General features: G+C 38.5%; 1 protein-coding gene across 8 annotated transcripts in view; it reads left to right on the forward strand.

Moving 5' to 3' along the window:
* The window catches only part of LOC119649969 (platelet-derived growth factor receptor alpha), a 157,111-nt gene that overhangs the window by 61,966 nt on the left and 77,072 nt on the right, over positions 1–18,073 (forward strand). For all 8 annotated transcript variants that reach the window (XM_038052417.1, XM_038052476.1, XM_038052408.1 and 5 more), the window contains one exon: positions 10,959–11,002. The gene's annotated coding sequence lies outside the window, so the exon portion shown is untranslated. The remainder of the gene's footprint in view (positions 1–10,958; positions 11,003–18,073) is intronic.

The following is an 18,073-nucleotide window of genomic DNA, read 5'->3' on the forward strand; positions in this document are numbered from 1 at the left end:
CCTACAATATAATTCCTTCATTCTAATGCATACTGACCAGCAAATCAATCGCGAGTACATTTTAATGTAGTTTGTCAAGATCTTCGCTTCATCGTGAAATTTGCATCACCCATTAATATTACAATGTCATTATTTTCTCTGTTTTTGTAAGGTTTCCTCTTCCATATAAGTCTATTTCACATTAAAATATTATACACAGAATGTAATCCATATGTGTAATTATTGCGCATCAGTACCTCACTCAAGTGAAAAGTTTCTGGTACTAAACGCGAATATATACGTTTTTATCTTTTTAACTTTTTTCAAAAATAAAAAGCGAAGACGACTTCAAAGTTTCGTACCAGGGCAGAGGCAGCTCGTCAGACGGAAATCTATATTTCGAGGTTTTCCTAGGTGTTCTTATTTCTTGTATCCTTTTTTTACGCAAAGGTGCTATATTTTTTGAGGCTATGCAATACTCAATAATATTACATTCTTGGAAGAATGTGCATATGTAGACTTAAACAACACTAACACAGATGATGGCCACATCCGACATTTAGAGCAAAGGATCTACAATCTTAGTACTTCTCTCTAAAGGTCTTCTGAGCCGGGGAAATAGTAACACTAGTGTCACGCTATTGGAAGAAAATGTTGCGACATGTGTAATGATAATAGTGGAATAGGAGATCAATTCGATCATCCTGAGTGGCCGATAACGACCTAGAGGGCAGAGCTATCCCAAAAAGCTAAACAAATTGGCAAGATTGACCGTGAAGGTCTGCCCACAAAGATTGAAACTCTATCAAAGTGCTCGGTCGACACGTTCTTGCACGCCTCTGTGCTAGCCAGGCTCGGGAATGTGGGGGGGTCCTTTGAGCGCTTTGATCCCTCACGCTTCATTACTTATAACAACGTGCCTTTTCCGATGCGTGGGTCCGCACCGGATTTTAAAGTCGATTTTACAAGGAATTTCGCGACGGCCTATCGATGGACAAACAGAACGCGAGCTAAATTGGAAAATAAAAAAAAACCGGCTCGACCGCGCGCGTGGTGCCGTAAGTCTCCGGACCCGAGTGCCGCGATCAAGGAGGGGAAGATCCACGCCGGATCGCCGTCTCGATTGCCGTCTCTTCCGCCTCAGATCTTGTACGAGGCGCGGCCTCTGAGGTTCCCACCCTTCCTCGACATCCTCCGGCCAGTGATTCGTTTAGAGGATGTCCCTTTTATAGGAATTCTGCGGGAGCAAGGAGGAACTAAGGGGAGGAAGTCCTCAAACTACTTCAGATTATGCAATCATTATTTATCAAATTCTATAATATTAATCATAACAACAAAAATGAAAATAAAAATAAACAATTGTTCAAATACAAAGAAGAAAATAATAAAACAAATGAAAAATAAATAAAAAGAAAATCCAAACAATGACTCACCCAGGTCGTCACGCCGAGCTCGGTTGGCGGCTGGTGTACCTATTTTTTGTTTTTAAATTCAAAATATTAATCATTACAAGATATATAGTCCTTAAAAAAAACTAACGTTAATTCACTTTCTATCTATAATTTCGTACTTCACTTTTTTATGTGTTTGGGTTGGCTTATACACAGCGCGGGAATTCCGACACTCTACTTCTGCCGCTAAATATTAACTTTATTCATTTGATATTTCGATTATCTGTCCTTTCAATTGTTTTTCTACTGTTTGCTTTAAATCACTGTGCCTTTATTATTTGTTAACGATTGAACGATTTGTCAACGATTTGAACTTATTCACTGAACCTTCGTTTAAAAATCACTTGCGTTCCTCTTCCTCCTCTCCAAGACTTTTCCAATTCAACGTTTCCTCTTCCTCCTCTCCAAGACTTTTTCAATTCAACGTTTCCTTTTCCTCCTCTCCAAGATTTTTCAATTCAATTTTTCCTCTTCCTCGATACTCAAGCCAGAAAACAAAACCGCTCCTCTTTTTTTCCTCCGTCCTCACTCAGCACCCAAAAACCAAATCCCCTGCCGCCAAAACTCTTCTCCCCAGCAACATCCTCGCTGTCTTTGTTCATGCACCGCTTCTATTCCCGCTACATAGCCTTTCTCACTCGGCAATGTTGCGGCAACATGCGCATGCGCCTGCAGATGCGGCAAATCATTCGCCTCCTGTCAAGATCAATTCGCTCGAATGCATTGAATAATGTGCAATCTGCGGCGAACATTAAGGCAATTGCACACTATTAAATGCATTGTTTAAGCAAATTAATTAAGAAAGAGCCGAATGAAATTCCGCTCCCGTCGCGCAGCCGCGGTCACTACACATGCACGGGTAGACAGGTTCACTTTTAGAGTATACGCCCAGCAGAAAGAAAAGCGAGGAAACCGAGAAAACAGCAATCGTAAACTTCTGGTATTCAACTTGTTTGCATTTTGTACCTAACTCAATACGGAGCTTAAAACTCGCGATGTAGCGTGGTGGCGGGAATCAAGTAACTTGGGATTGTAAAGGGACTATAATGGGCAGATTGTTTGTTGTTACAAAACGCACCTTAGGCGTAGAACAATCGTCTTTTCTCCAGTAGGGCAAAACCAAATACATTTCCTTCTCCACTCGAGAATAGTTATCACATAATGTCCAATGCCGAATCTATGTGCCTCCCCATTGGGTAACGCTTGACTTGGTTTCGCATCTGCAGCATTTGCTCGAACTTCAGGTCATATACACTTTTTGACCGAAACGAAATTTGGTGGATATATGGCATAAATTTACGTGGAGTTTAGAAGGAAAATTTTCACCGAATATAGTCATGTGTGTTGTATCAAACGAAAAGTGTTGATTAATACATGCTTTCTGAAACTGGTATTAGTTTTGACATGAATTATAAAATACAGCACTAGGGAATCAAAATGTGCACACAGTGAAAAAAAACTCTGAATCTGAAAAAAACAGGGCGATGCGCTTATATCTAGGCCTCAAAATATGTCCCGTTGCGAATTCTGCTCAAATAAGCTTACTGATCGTATATTACCAACTTTTCAATAAATAAGATGCTAACGCCATAATTAACGTGAAAATCTTAATCCATTTACTCGGTAACGGCTGAATCAATTGTCACGCAGTTCAGTGAGAAAGTGTAATGTGTTAGTCCCTTTATGTAGGGTTGGGGAAAAAGAAATGTCGTATTTTGTCAATAGATGGCGACACTTAAACATATCTTGTGTTGTGCTTATCGCATCGGGTCATACTCATTTGCTCGATTGGCCAGGAATTGGGTATAGACCATAAAACCGTTTGGAATCATTTGCAGAAGATTGGATTAAAAAAAAGCTGTATGTTTGGGTACCTCACGAGTTGATACAAAAAAATCTCTTGCACGGAATCAACGCCTGCGATGCACTGCTCAAAGGGAACGAATGTGACCCACTTTTGAAGCGGATGGTAATTGGTGATGAAAAATGGAACACATACGGCAACCTCAAGCGAAAAAGGTCGTGGTCGAAGCGCGGCGAGCCGGCCCAAATCATCGCCAAGCCCGGATTGAAGGCCAGGAAGGTTCTGCTGTGTGTTTGGTGGGATTGGGAGGGAATCATCCACTATGAGCTGCTCAACTATGGCCAGACCCTCAATTCGGTCCTCTACTGTGAGCAACTCGACTGTTTGAAGCAGGCGATTGACCAGAATTGGCCAATAGGAATAGTGTTGTGTTCCACCAGGACAACGCTCAGCCTCACACATTTTTGATGACTCGCCAGAAGCTACGGCAGTTCGAATGGGATGTCCTATCGCACCCACCGTATAGTCCGGACCAGCCACTAAGGGATTACCATCTGTTCTGGTCCATGCAAAACCCTCTTGGTGCTACTAAGTTGCCCTCAAAAGAGGCTTGCGAAAACTTGCTGTCTGAGGTTTTTACAAATAAGGAGGGGGGGGGGGGGGTTATAAAGGGGAATAGTGAAGCTGTCTTCTAAATGGCAACAAATTTGCGAACAAAACGGCGCATATTTGGCTTAAATCGCATAATTATAAGTATGTTAAATAAAGCGTCAAATTTCGATCACAAATACGACATTTCTTTTTCCCCAACCCAATATATGGAAAATGGCATCATTTGGTGTTGAGTTTGAGGGGGGCTCCCCATATATGCGAAACGGGGAAATATAAGGTGAAACGTTAGGGAGATAAGGCTTTCTAAATGTGTATCCCTGAAGCAGATCTCGATCTCAGAACCTATATAACCGAACAACCTATATCTACATGAAATCTAGGCCTCACAATACATCCCATTCCGATATCTGCAGAAATGTGTTAAGAATTTACCGGAAAACCCCCTCAGGTTCATACTAGAAGTCAGTATCGACCATAATATAGAACATAATTCTGGATGAACGCGATCCAAATTTATTGCATTCTAAGACATGTATGACGTTATCATCATATAAAGTCTTCTTTTTCTTCAGCCTTTTTCCCGTTCACAAGCGGGGTCGGCTCGTCGTGGTCAAATGCCTGGTCTGGATGCAATCTCGAGGCTTTTAAATTCCCATCCCCCCTTCGCCTCCATTACCGCAAGACGCCATTCATTGTCTTTTATAGTCGGCCAAAACTCAGAAACATACAGGGCGACAGGACGGACGACATTGCAGTAAATTTTAGAGACGTTCTTTGATACGTCGATCACAAAGAACACCAGTTATGGAACGCCATTTCATCCAGGTTGCGTTAATGCGTGAAGCAATTTCATAACGCAGTTATCCATTGGCTGATAACGTTGACCCGAGGTATTTAAATCGCTCAGTTCTAGGCAGATCACTGCCGCTGACAGTGATTGCGCCTGTTCAATGGGGATCGGTCGTCAAAAATTCAGTTTTGTTTAAATTCAACCTGAAACAGTGTTGCATGAGGCGATCATTCCATTTTTGGACAAGTTGCTTGAGATCATTTTTGCTATCAGATGCTAAGAAAACATCGTCTGCATAAAGCAGTGTGTAGGGCGCTGGAGGTTAGATATCCCGTGTGACGGTGTCTATAACAAGAACAAAGAGGAGTAATGAGAGGGCACTTCCTTGATGAACACAACAGAGACACGAAGCGGTTTTGATACACCCGCCATACTTCGAACTTTACTTTTCGGATCGTGGTAGAACAGTTGAACCCAGCGTACGAGTTCTTCTGGCACTAAGTGTTATCATCATCATAAAGTGAACTTATATGAATGGCGTGGTTTTCCTTTTTTAGTTATTTTAATAATATCAGTATGAACTCGAAAGGTTTTGTTTGTATACGTAACATATGTGCTAATTAAGGTTACGGGAAATGTCTAATAGATAGACATATGGTACGTTAGTACCAGTTTGTATTTACTTCAAGTACATGCGTTAGACCAATTTGGATAGCCAACATTTGTTTATTTAGGATTAGCACAATATTCGTGTCTATGTATATCTGGAGTTTAGCAATTAATGAAGGAATATTTTTAGCTATCTATGAATCGAAAGCGGTGCATCCTCCCATAAGATGAACACAAAACCTTTATACCTAAAGCGCCTAAGATTCCGGAATCCCGACTTGTTTGTATCTGTTTTCGGTGAACTTCTTCGCACTTGCCAATAACGTTGAACTCCTACAGTACAAAGTGTATGAAGTTGACTATTATCAGTATAGGACTTTCCTGACCAAATTGTTTGCGTACATGGCTCTTTAAAAAACAAATTTCGTTTGAATTTTTAACACACTGGGAACTGTCATGAACTCAAAGTTCGTCACATAAGAAAACACAAAACCTTTCATACTTGAAGTGTCCGGCTTCCGGTTCCTCGACTTGTAATTAGAACTTTATTCATTCCTCTTGCTTTGCCAATTGTTTTGCACTCAATTAGTTCATATTCTTTGTCTTTTTATGTACAGATAGTATTAAGTGGGAATAAATGTTCTGATCTTTTCATTGCATTGTCGCATACAGGTTTAGATACCTCCTCTCTCAATTTTTCGCAAGGTCCCAACAATATTGGTAGTCACATTACCCGGTATACACGAGTATGGCACTATATACAGCAGCAAAGGTGAAAATCTTTTCTTCTTACTTGAACCTAAGTACGCCACCACCTAGTACCTTTTTGTCAAATTCTTTTGATATTATTTTCCGCTTCCGACAACACTGTCTAACGTCACTCAGACTGAACGCAGATAGATAGAAGAAAGGTCCATATCTGTGGATGTAAACAGAGCATATAGATATGAGGTATATGAATTACAAATATTCTATTCTGTGGCGTCATAAACAAGAAGATAAATATTCAAATTTTGCGTAGGACATCAAGTGCGAAATAGAATTGCGGTAATGCTTTAACTTAGAAGTACTTATTCGATCATTGTGAAAGATTTTGAAAATGGCCGACCCGTTTAAAAATATGTTGAAAGTCCATTCAAATTTTTTCAAAGTGCTTCGATGTATTAAAGGAAATGTATATAATTCCGTCATTTATGATAATCATTAGGTAGTCAAGCAACGTCTTTCTGCACATAGTAATGTCATAAATACCATATATTTGGATGCTAATATTATTTGCACCGATGACATCGGATTCAACCATAATATCGATTCTATTTTAGTAATAACATAGCTAAATCCCAAAATTTATAAGTTCAACTACGTTCCACTGATTGGAGTTCTATTCATCATGAAACTCAGGTAACTTTAGCATCGAATAAGATTCAGTGGCGTCGTTGATCTGCAAGTATAAACATTTGTGTTTTTTGATTAATGAACTAAATTAAAGCCAGCATGATTTCATCAAAACATTTCATCCAGACTTTTTTTCAATACAAGCATTGATCTAGATTCTTCAAGACAGAAGCAATTTTCCTCTTGAAAAAATGGTGATTTTTCACTTCCAGTTGTTTTTCGCAGTTTCCGAATGCCCGAGCTAATAATAAATTGTGTTTTCATTTTATTTTTATATTAAATGGTTTCCCGTGCGGTATGTCTAATTCGACGAACCAGTGGAATGTCATTGTGGTCAAGAAGTTCATTCTCTAAAAATATATGTTTGCAAAAGCATTTGCTTGATTTCAGCAAATCTGGGATGACTCCAAGGTTGTGATTCATAATATCCTCGCGTGTTCGTTTCTTCTTAATTATTATCTTGTATTTATGTAATATATTTTCCGAAAGTAGGTCTACAATACCAGAATTGAAATGTTTATTATATTTGTTTTTAATTCATTCAATGGAGTACTATTGATGCCGGTAATCTTTTGCGGTTTTAATACTAGACAAAGACTCGTTTCATTTCATTCATGGAACTATAAAGAGCAACAATGGTTCCTCTATTTTGTTTATTTTTGATTGCATGGACTTTCAAAAATAGTCTTTCCATATATTTCGACATCGCTGTATTCAAATCTGTAATCCGATTTTGTCTGTACGCACTAATTTTCACGCAATTTAAACTTCTGTTGGTTTTCACATTTGAGATGAAAGGTTAAGATGAAATATGATAACAATGTTAAAAGTATAACAGTTATCCAGAAAGAAAAGGAATAGAGGTCATAAAAATGGCAGTAAAAGGACACGTTAGAAGAAAACCACGCCAATTTCGTCGAGGCGTGGGATTGTAATGAGTATTAATATTGCGGAATGTCAAAGTACCCACCCGACTTGACTGGGGTTAATCACAAGGGCAGCGATATCCCCAAAAGGGGAAAAGAGACGAGGAGGGATGGTCTACGACGGATCGCATTCACTTCATTGTGATTTTGGCGCTCCATAATGTCTTAGCGTTCAGTAAAATCACACAATCTAATACTAGGATAAATTTAAAGGGGGCTTGGTAGTAAAATATAATATAATTATTATTAATGTTATTCGAACTGGAACCTGCACCCTATAATCGCTCGGTTTTACGCTAAAAAAATCTAAAAGAACACCAATTTCGTCTTGCAATTTTACCAGCGTATCCCAGATAGTTAAAACTATCGATCTATGCAATAACAAAACCATTCTGAAAACCTCCTAAAGTGGTTTCGCCTTCAATATCTCGAAACGATGAAAATATCCGACAAAAAATCAAGGATGTTCTCCATTTCATGATTGACCAGCAAAAAAGTAGGCGTGATTTGTTGCTAATGACAGCGGATAATTGCAGAGGAGTTGCAAATAAAAAGTGTTGTTCCACGGCTTTTCAACCAGGCTAAAAATTTCGATATCGATTAACTTTGAATCAGAACTTGAAAAAAAAACACCCAAACTTTTTGCTCAAAATAATTACAGATGATGAGAGTTAATGTTACGAGTATGATCTGGAAACGCAGCAAGCGTTCAGCCAGTGAAACACCCAACTCTCATAGAAGGTGGTGTTCATAGTCTTTTTAATATTCATAGAATTGTCCATCGGAGATTTATTCCCCTGAACTGTTTACCAGCACTTTTAGGCTGGAACTGAGGCGAAAAGTAGGCTGGTTTTTTCATCGTGATAACGCCGGCCACATACACATCTGTTATATGTACGGTGGCTCCCTCTTCACACTGGCACAACCTGGAGTAGGCAACTGAGGGGTCATGGAGAATGTACCATTTATAATTATTTGTTGGGAGCAAAGCATTCTACCCTTTTTTAAGGAATGCTACTATCTCGTAAAACGATACATCACTGGTCAATAGTTTTTTGGAGGCTTCCATGTTAATACCTGGCAACTACAACTTTCTTATGGTTGCTCCGAGAATCAGTTTATCCCTCCATATATCAATTTTCTCTTGAACTGAAGTAACATTCGAGATGGGGCCCCACTCGTTGCTTTTCAAATTCAAAGCAATCAACTTATTATCTGTCAAGGCCCTAGGAGGTTGCTTGCCGCAAAAAAAAACGGTGAAGAGAGCATTTAATTGTTACCCAATGTTTACACATTAGGCGAACGTCTCCCCATTTTCCTAATGAGTTAAGAGTACTCATATGTTGGCAAACTGTGAATTAGTGTTGCTTCGCCGCGTCAGACCGATGTTGTATAAAAGAACGGGAATGACAAGGACAATATTATGGCTGCCATTTTCGGTGCGTAATATAAAATCCTCTTCCCTCCTGAAGTTTCCAAAGTATTCATAAAATCCACTGAAGGTTCCATCCAGGGCAGGGGCAACTCATCTCTGCCCTGGGAGCAGTGTAATCGAAAGTGGCCACTGGTGGTAATCGCTCTATTTACTTGTAATCGCAAACACAACATGAATTCAAATGAAAAACGCCTTTTGTTCAAGTCTGAACTAGGCCCAAGTGAATTTTTTTATTTGAAGATTGATAGAGTCCTGAGTTCGCATCAACTTGATGGCGGACCAGACCAATTGCGAAGCAACTTACTTCAAATCTTGTGGTCCACGGACCTCTCTTTTTGGGTTAAACATCAAATAATTATACCCATCAAATCGACAATCGAATTTTTAAATTGAAAATCAGTACCGGATTTTTAGTGAGCTTTAAATCACAATGCTTCTTCACATAATTGTCCAGGTATGCCTGGGAGCTTTTTTTAATAGTTACTAATTTTAAGTTTCGTTAAATTAATTGATTTTTTAGCAAAAATTGAGTTTTTGGCTTCCAAGTGATACGGAGAATGAAAAATCGACAAAAAAATCCTTCCAGGATTACCTCAAGAAACATCTCCTTTAACGAATGTATTTTGATTTTTGTGTTTCAGATGATTCTATCGTGAGATATCGTGTACACCGCAAAACAACTATTTCCCGAAGTGCCTTCGGAGATTCGCTGTCACTCGTTCAATTTAAAATTTTTTGCAATAGAAGTTTCGGGAAATATTTTTCGATTGTATCATTATTATATGGAATTGGATAAATAAGTTGGCACTATCTGTATACGCCAAAATGAAAAATCGTTACCAATGTAGGGGTGCAAGTAGTAGACAGTAGAGTTTACAAAGTTAACGGGAGTTCTATTTAAAAAATAATTATAATGCATTCAAGCAGCTTATTTACATACTGGCTATCCTAAAAAATATTCACTTTATTCGGCCACACTATTTTTTGTTTGACCATATTAAATTTAAACCTGATATTGGTTAATATTTGAGTTTTAGGCCCGAGTTATAGCCTTTCAGAATAATTAGTGTTTCCTGTTCACTCCTTGGTGGAGTATAGTGCATCCATGCAATCAGATTATACATCTGTTTGACTATCGTCACACTTAACGCTGTACAAGTGGTAAGCTCACAACAGGGGGACAAACACAGCCACCCATGAAAACTGGAATTCGAACCCAGAACAGCGAAATTGGGAGGCTGAAACTTTACCCCCTCAACCATCGCGCTATTAGAATGACCAGTCGATTTTTCAACACGCTATAAAAGATAAGTTTGATGAAGTGTGTCTTGTTAGATATGAATCAAAATTTGTATTGTAAAATTTCAATGTCCTTACGTCCACAAGCAAGAAAATTTCCAAACATTTTTGCAAATAGTATAATCTATTTTAATTTTTCTTAATCGGAAAATCATATAAATTGAAAATCAATCAAGCATATCGAAGAAGAATATTCGGTAAAGCTTATCTTTTCTAGCGTATTGAAAAACTATTGATCATTTTTCTGAAAGCCTATACCAGCGTCTTAAGGTCCATACAAGCTATTGGAATTTTTTTTATGATATATGAAAGCCCAGTGCATATGCCCCACCTTCTCGAACAGTGAGGCGAGTCAGCATGTGTCGACGAGTACTTCAATTGGGATACACGGACTTGAACGGTTAGAATCACAAATTTTTTAAAGGAAATTATAGCTCTGTCCTCTTGATAATCTCAAATAACCAGTCGGGCTTATCATCCGTGAATCTAAAGTTTAGAAAGGACAATTCACATACATTTCTTACGTTATCGTTGGATGTACCTCCTTTACAAAGTCTTCCTAGAAAACCACAATAATTGTTATGCTCCTAACAACTTATGACCGTATATGTACAGATGTAATCACATTCGCTAAATATTTTAATGTTTTTTGTTTCAGATGTCGAGTTGTTTATTGATAACAAATTCATTTGTGGGAAATAAGTAAGTAATCTTGAAAATATATAGTACTATATTTCTAGTAGCTCTTCGGAAGCTAGCGTCCCAACCAAAAATTCTGATGTTTTTCGGATGTTAAAAGTGCCAGTTCAGATAATCAAACTGTTTCAATGATGATAGGGATAACAGAAAAGACAAAAACTAGTAAGACATTTAAACGAATCCAAAAACCACTTTGAAGTGAGACCATGTGTTATCGAGATAAAATCGACGCGTGTCGTATAATCGTGATCCAAAAAACAGTACATATTTGTGATAATCAAGCATATGATCCCGGTATGTTCATTCTATTTTCGACCAGGATCTATGCCAAATATCCGGAAAACTAAAAGCCACAGGCAAATAATCTAATTTTATCAATGCATGCAGCCGCCAATGAAATCATTTCAATTAAGCTGTGTTAGCTAATAAGTAAACCAACGGAAATCGAAGCGAATTTGATGCAAATATTTGCAATTTTCCGGGAAAATACGTAATGTATTCACATATGTACATATATGTGTATGCTCAAGCGTTTCAGAACACTCAGAAATGTTTTCACGTTTCGGTTGATTCGGCCTTTCATTGAAAAGGTTTATTTTTAGAAGCCACAAAAGTCATAAATGATAGATATCTTGCAATGGTATGAAGTTACCTAAATAACGTTCCATTAGGAGTCGTGTGTTGTCCATTCAGACACGAATACGCAATCAAATAAAGTCAATTTATTATTCATATGGGGAATAATCCCAGGACAGGAAGGAGTGACATTGCGTTCTCTCCTGGAAATTAATTCTGACATGAGGTCCTTGTACAATTAACGCGAAATTAGACTTAATGGAAACGTAAATTGATAATAACAAGTACGTTTTCAGAATTAACCGAAAAGATTAGCTCTGATTTCCGCTACTCACTAATTGCATTTAATGTCAGATATTTCTAGTGTAAATTCCTAGTTAATTTACTGAACTAGATTCGCCGGAAACTTTCAGTAAGTAGATATGCTCTCTGTCTCATACAGTTTACTCGGGAACGTTTGAATCTAATTTATTAAAATATCATGAAATTTTGTAGAAGACTGGAGGCAGTGAAACGAACGAATATAATGGATGCACCACTTTAAATTTTTTTCTTTTAATTGGATCGTGTTGAATATTTTTTAAAATTGAAACAGGATTATAAACGTGAGGATGGTGCACCTGCGGATTAACGTGCTACTAATAAACAAACAAGTCGGAATACGGGTATAAAGGTTTTGTATTCATCTTATGTAAGAAACTTCAACGCACATTTTTCTACCCATATATAGCTACAAATCCAACATATTCCGTAATATTTATCCAAACTACAAGACATACGTACATATTACAGCCATAGATATTATCCTCACTGTACAATCATCATCATCAACGGCGCAACAACCGGTATCCGGTCTAGGCCTGCCTTAATAAGGAACTCCAGACGTCCCGGTTTTGCGCTGAGGTCCACCAATTCGATATCCCTAAAAGCTGTCTGGTGTCCTGACCTACGCCATCGCATATAGGGGGCCAAAAATTCTTCAGAGGATTCTTTTCTTGAACGCGGCCAAGAGTTCGCAATTTTTCTTGCTAAGAACCCAAGTGTCCAAGATGTCCGGATAGCTGAGTGGTTAGAGCACAAGGCTATCGTACGGAAGGTCGCGGTTCCAATCTCATTGGTAGCATTGGGGATTGTATCGTGATTTGACGTCGAATACCAGTCGACTCAGCTGTAAATGAGTACCTGAGTCAAATCAGGGTAATTATCTCGGGCGAGCGCAATGCTGACCACATTGCCTCCTACAGTATACTGTAGTGTACCGTAACGGGCTTGAATGAAGTGCTCTAACACACTTCAAGGCCCTGGTCCAATATGGATTGTTGTGCCAACGATTATTATTATTATTATTGAGAACCAAGTCTGTGAGGAATACATGAGGAGTGGCAAGATCATTGTCTTGTACAGTAAGAGCTTTGACCCTATGGTGAGGCGTTTCGAGCGGAACAGTTTTTACAGGGTAAATTTCTAAAATGTGGAAATATATATTAGTATTATTAACTTTATTTGTGCAGATATCGGAACCGGGTGTATTTTGAGGCCTAGATTTCGTAGAGATGCACTACTGTTATTTTTTTCAGATTTTTCGGTTGGATATATTCTGAGAACGAGCCCTGTTACACTTTTTGGTCGTCGCAATTTGAGCTCTTACTCCCCTATGTTTCACCCGATATTAACCATGGAACCAGTTTCGAATAGTTCTAATTGAGCCCTTTCATTTGATACCCCACATGGATACATTTTATGAAAAAAAATTTGCACCGTCCATTCACATGTATCGATTCTAATAAGATTTTTGTTGATACAATACCTTAAAAAGTTCGCACAATGGGTTTAGGAATGATTCCCACCGTTGCTAAGGTTCAATGACAAGAATGTGGAAGAATCGTGGAAGCAAGTTAAATACACAATCCACAAAACGGCTTCTGCAACCCTCGGGGTCACCAAGGCAAGTAAGCGATTTTTCAATCGACATACTTGGCTTTAGAATGACGATGTTCAAAAAAAGTCTCGCAGATAAAACGCTGACCAATTGGCTAATTTACAAAAATGACAATCTGGAAGAAAAGAAAGCGATAGCTGTTACCCGAGCGATCCATTACAAAGATCTTTACGAGAAACTGGACCCTCGGGATGGCGAGAGAGATCTACATCGACTTGTCAAAAGTCGACAGAAACGCACACAGGATATCGAACACTTAAGAACAGTACTTTGCCTACCGACCGACAAGCCGCGATGGATAGATGTCGAGAACAGTTCAAGCAGAGGAATTTGCCCATCCTCCACTTCCACAAGCACTGCCGACATTTGTAGCATTCCAAATGGCCGCGGAACTTAAATCGACGAAGCAATAAAACGAATGAAATTGTTCAAAGCAAGAGGACCTGATGGCAACCTATCTGAGCTCTGGAAAGCGAAGAGTTGAGACCCAACACTGTGGCGCAGTGGATTTTTTAATCGGGTTATTGGAGAAGCTAAAAGACCATCTGACTGAGGAGAAAGCACCACCGTTCCAATATAGAAAAAGAAAGTTAGTGCAGCAGAGTGTTCATATTACATATTATTCTTAAACGCATTCTTGGCAACCGTTTTCGCAAAATCGCTCAACTAACCGTGAATCGACCAGGTTTGTAAAGAACTGCGGAACTACTGATGCAATATGTACTGCGCGGTTACCTATGGAGAAGCAACGCCCTCTTAAAATTGCATTTCGGGATCTAGTAAAAGCTTTTGACTACGTACCACAAGAACTCATTTGGTATGCACTACGACAACACTTCGTACCAGAAGAACTTGTGCACTGACTTAAATTGCTCTACCACGAACCTAAGAATAAAGTTTGAATTGTGCTGGGTGTATCAAAACGACTTCGTGTTTCTGTCGGTGTTCATCAAACGTACAGCGCCGTTTATGCTGCTTTATGTTGTTGACATTTTCCTGGCAAAAATAATTTCAATCAATTTGTTTGAAAATGAAATGCAACCCGGCCTCAGAATTAAATAGAATTTTTATCGACCGATTCCCATGAAGTAGGCACGATCGCCGTCAGCAGCAGTTATATGCCCAGAACTGAGCGATTTTACAGCGCAACCTGGATGAAGTGGCGTTCTTGGTGGTCGACGTATCAACAAACGTCTCAAATCTAAAATTTACCACAATGTCGTCCGTAATGTCGCCCTCTATGGTTCTGAGTGTTAATCGACTATAAAAGATAATGAAGCGGGTCTCAGGGTAATGGAGACGAAGATGTTACATTGGTAGCTGCTGCATACTGACTTCAACTTTATTGACGCGAAGTGGAATGGTTTGCTTGTTCCATAAGATGTGAAAAAAACTTTTCAATGCTCCGCAGTAGTTTTACATTTTTGTGCGGAATATACGGCGCATATTGTTACTTTTGAAGAACATTACTTGAAGATGAGCTCAGAAATTCTTCACCACGTGGCCTCAAACGCGTCAATAAGCACTCTGTTGAAGTCTTCTAACGTTGTTTTCGGTTCGAGTTGATTCCAGGTATCAGCATCTACCCCTCGATAAACAATATTATTGCTCACGTCTCTCCCAAGATTCCTGATTATTTCAAAATTATTCTCAACATCAAATCTGATTATTTTGTGAGGCCATAGAAAGGGTTCTTTCGAAGCTCTTCAGCTAGTGTGCTAGTTACAAATATTTTAGTTTCTACATTCAGTATATCTAACTTCCTACTAACAACGAATTCAAAGAGGCATTCACTCTTCGGACTTTCAATGGATATTGGATAGCCACGAAATCTCCAATAAGAAGTTTAGTTAGGATTTAACAATGATGCAACCTCCTGGTTTGTCATAAGAAATACTCCCTTTACCATCAAACTTCTTCTTTGCTGACCACGGATCTACCCCTGCATTCCTGGAGTTATTGTGCCAGCACGATCCTTAAGTTATCCTTCAAAATTGCCCCATTATGAAGGTTTTCCTGGGCTATCTTAATGTTGGTCATTGAGTTTAATTACGATTGGCGCTCTTCTCTAGTGTTAAACTATCACCTTGCTGCCCTAGGAAATCAAGATTGTCCTCCTTGCTCTTGCCCTTTTGGTTTCCATGTATCTCACGCTTTTTTCAGACATTCTGGTTGCTTTTTCACTCGATTTGTCCTTCCAAATATCCTTCTTCAGATTGTTTTTATGCACTAGCATACGATTCAATTGGTAATTGATACAGCACTTGTTGCTCTTGGTTGTCTCCCAAGTTTGGTCACCCATCTAGATCGTGAACAGTTTTCTTTTGGTTGCGTCCTTGCTTTTAACCTCTCTACAATCGTATGTGGACACTCAATTTGAACAATTATTCGGTTTAGAAGTTTCTTTGTCTCTACTGCTGCGTATGATATGATTCTTTTATATTAAATATATGTACATAAATATATGAAGTACGTGGAGTATGTGGTTGCAAATTTTAATTAATTTGTAATTTTTGCAACTAAGAGAATTAGACTTAGAGAGGTTTTACTGTATATACAATGCCGAAAACCACCCATAAAAGGGTTTGTATGTATACATTCTAGGGTTCAACCTGAAAATTCAATTCTTATTATTTTCAATTCAATGAGTGAGAAACTTGAATGTAAATGCCAAATTCTGCAGTCCTAGGTTGAAATCTATTTCCAAACTTTGCTTATACTTCCGTGCCATCCTAGTTTTCTATTAAAATCATGATTCTGTCCCCATTCGCGCAAGTTCGCGAGGCCTAAAGGTAAAAAATGTTTACAACCAGATATATAGTATATTTAGAACATTTCTGCTAATATACACCTATGTGTTCGCGGTAGGTCGATATATTTTAATGTTTTCAATTCAGAAAATTAGGAAATCCTTATACCTGTGCTTGCAGGTCCTGACCTTGGTGTCACGTCCCGAAATCGATATCTACAAGTACACGAGTACGATATTGCGGAACTGTTTACTGCTTGCACTGTGAACGAATTCTTGCGTGTCCTGGGCGAAAATGGCGTGTTGATGACTGGCTGTCGGCATGCCAACAAGTCACTCGAAAACACGAATCATGCTCCAGCAATAAAATTGTTAATTTGGCTAACAAAAACGAACTTTATTTGCAGAAAGTTTCAAAGAATTTCATGACAGAAGGTTAAAGAGCCGATGATTAAAAATATAGGTATTTGTATATTTACCATATTCCAGGAGGAGCAAAGAATGCGAAAACATAAAATACTTCACTCACCATAACCATCCATCTTCCAGCTATTTTTTCCTGGCTGCACATCGTCCACCATCTACAGGTTTCCCTTGGAACAAACTGAACTCTTTGTTATTTTTATAAAGTGGCACGGCCCACTTCGAAGTTTACGGCATTCTAATTGATTACTACCGAATTGTTTATAGTCTCATGGAAGATGCAAACGTTGATTGGGCTGTAAATGTTTTAGTGGTGGATCATAAAGAAGCTATTGTTTATCCTTGTGTACATTCTTCTTTATAGTTTCATCAAGAAAAAGAATTATCGTTTGGGAAATGTTTAATGCCGGGTGAGACTATGAACTGTCAACATGGAACCGATATTGTGACGAAACGTTAGACAAGTGTACATAGAAATTTGACGCACATGGCAGCAATTCGGTTTTAATTGCACTTCAACTGTTTACTAAATGTAATCCAAGAAAAGGAAGTTACGAGATACTTTATAGTTTGTATAAGTTCGAGGCTTTAATGACTAGCAGAATATGTAACTTGATATAAGCAAAAACACCAAATTAATGGGCCTCTGAACAGCTAGATAATTATCGTCAAAGTAATGAAAAATAAATGAACAAACTCCAGTTGGGATTTACTTGTCAAGCATTCAAAAGCTCTTAAAAATATTGATTCACATAACTAGCACTTACAAATGCACTCAAAACATAAAACAGAAGAAATTTATAAGCCAGGAACTGCACCTCTGATCTCACAGCTAACCTTTGGCTATTGAAAACGGTTTTCGGTTGTTTATATAACTAAACACCGCAAGAACGAAGGTCCCTAGAATTTGGCAATTAGGCAATATCTCATAAGCTAAGATACGGTTGGTTTCTAAAAGGATCTTGTCGGCAAGATTTCAGTCTAGATTAAGGAGCGTCACAATTATGCTATATTACACACCAACGGGAACTTCCGATACAGCGGACAAGAATGTTTTAGAAAAGCATCGATACACAGTTCAGGTAAGGCTTCTTAAAGGTGACATTGTGATGGGTGATTCGAAAGCCAAGCTCTAACAATACTTTGTTCGAGCATGTGATGAGCAGAAATGGTTTTGGTAACCATATCACCATCACCAATCATCTCTTATATCAAACGGAGTAAAGCCGTGACAGTCCACCTGCGAATTTGACAGAAAATAAAGTTATACTGTTTATTGATTCACAGAGTATCAAAGGCGTTACTCTAATAAGCTGGATAAACTGCGATGATTTTCTAACTGTGGTACACTAGCTAAACGGGAATAATGAAGCTGTGCGAATGGCAC

The sequence above is a fragment of the Hermetia illucens genome, chromosome 1, assembly GCF_905115235.1.
Source record: "Hermetia illucens chromosome 1, iHerIll2.2.curated.20191125, whole genome shotgun sequence".
NCBI classification, from domain to species: domain Eukaryota; kingdom Metazoa; phylum Arthropoda; class Insecta; order Diptera; family Stratiomyidae; genus Hermetia; species Hermetia illucens.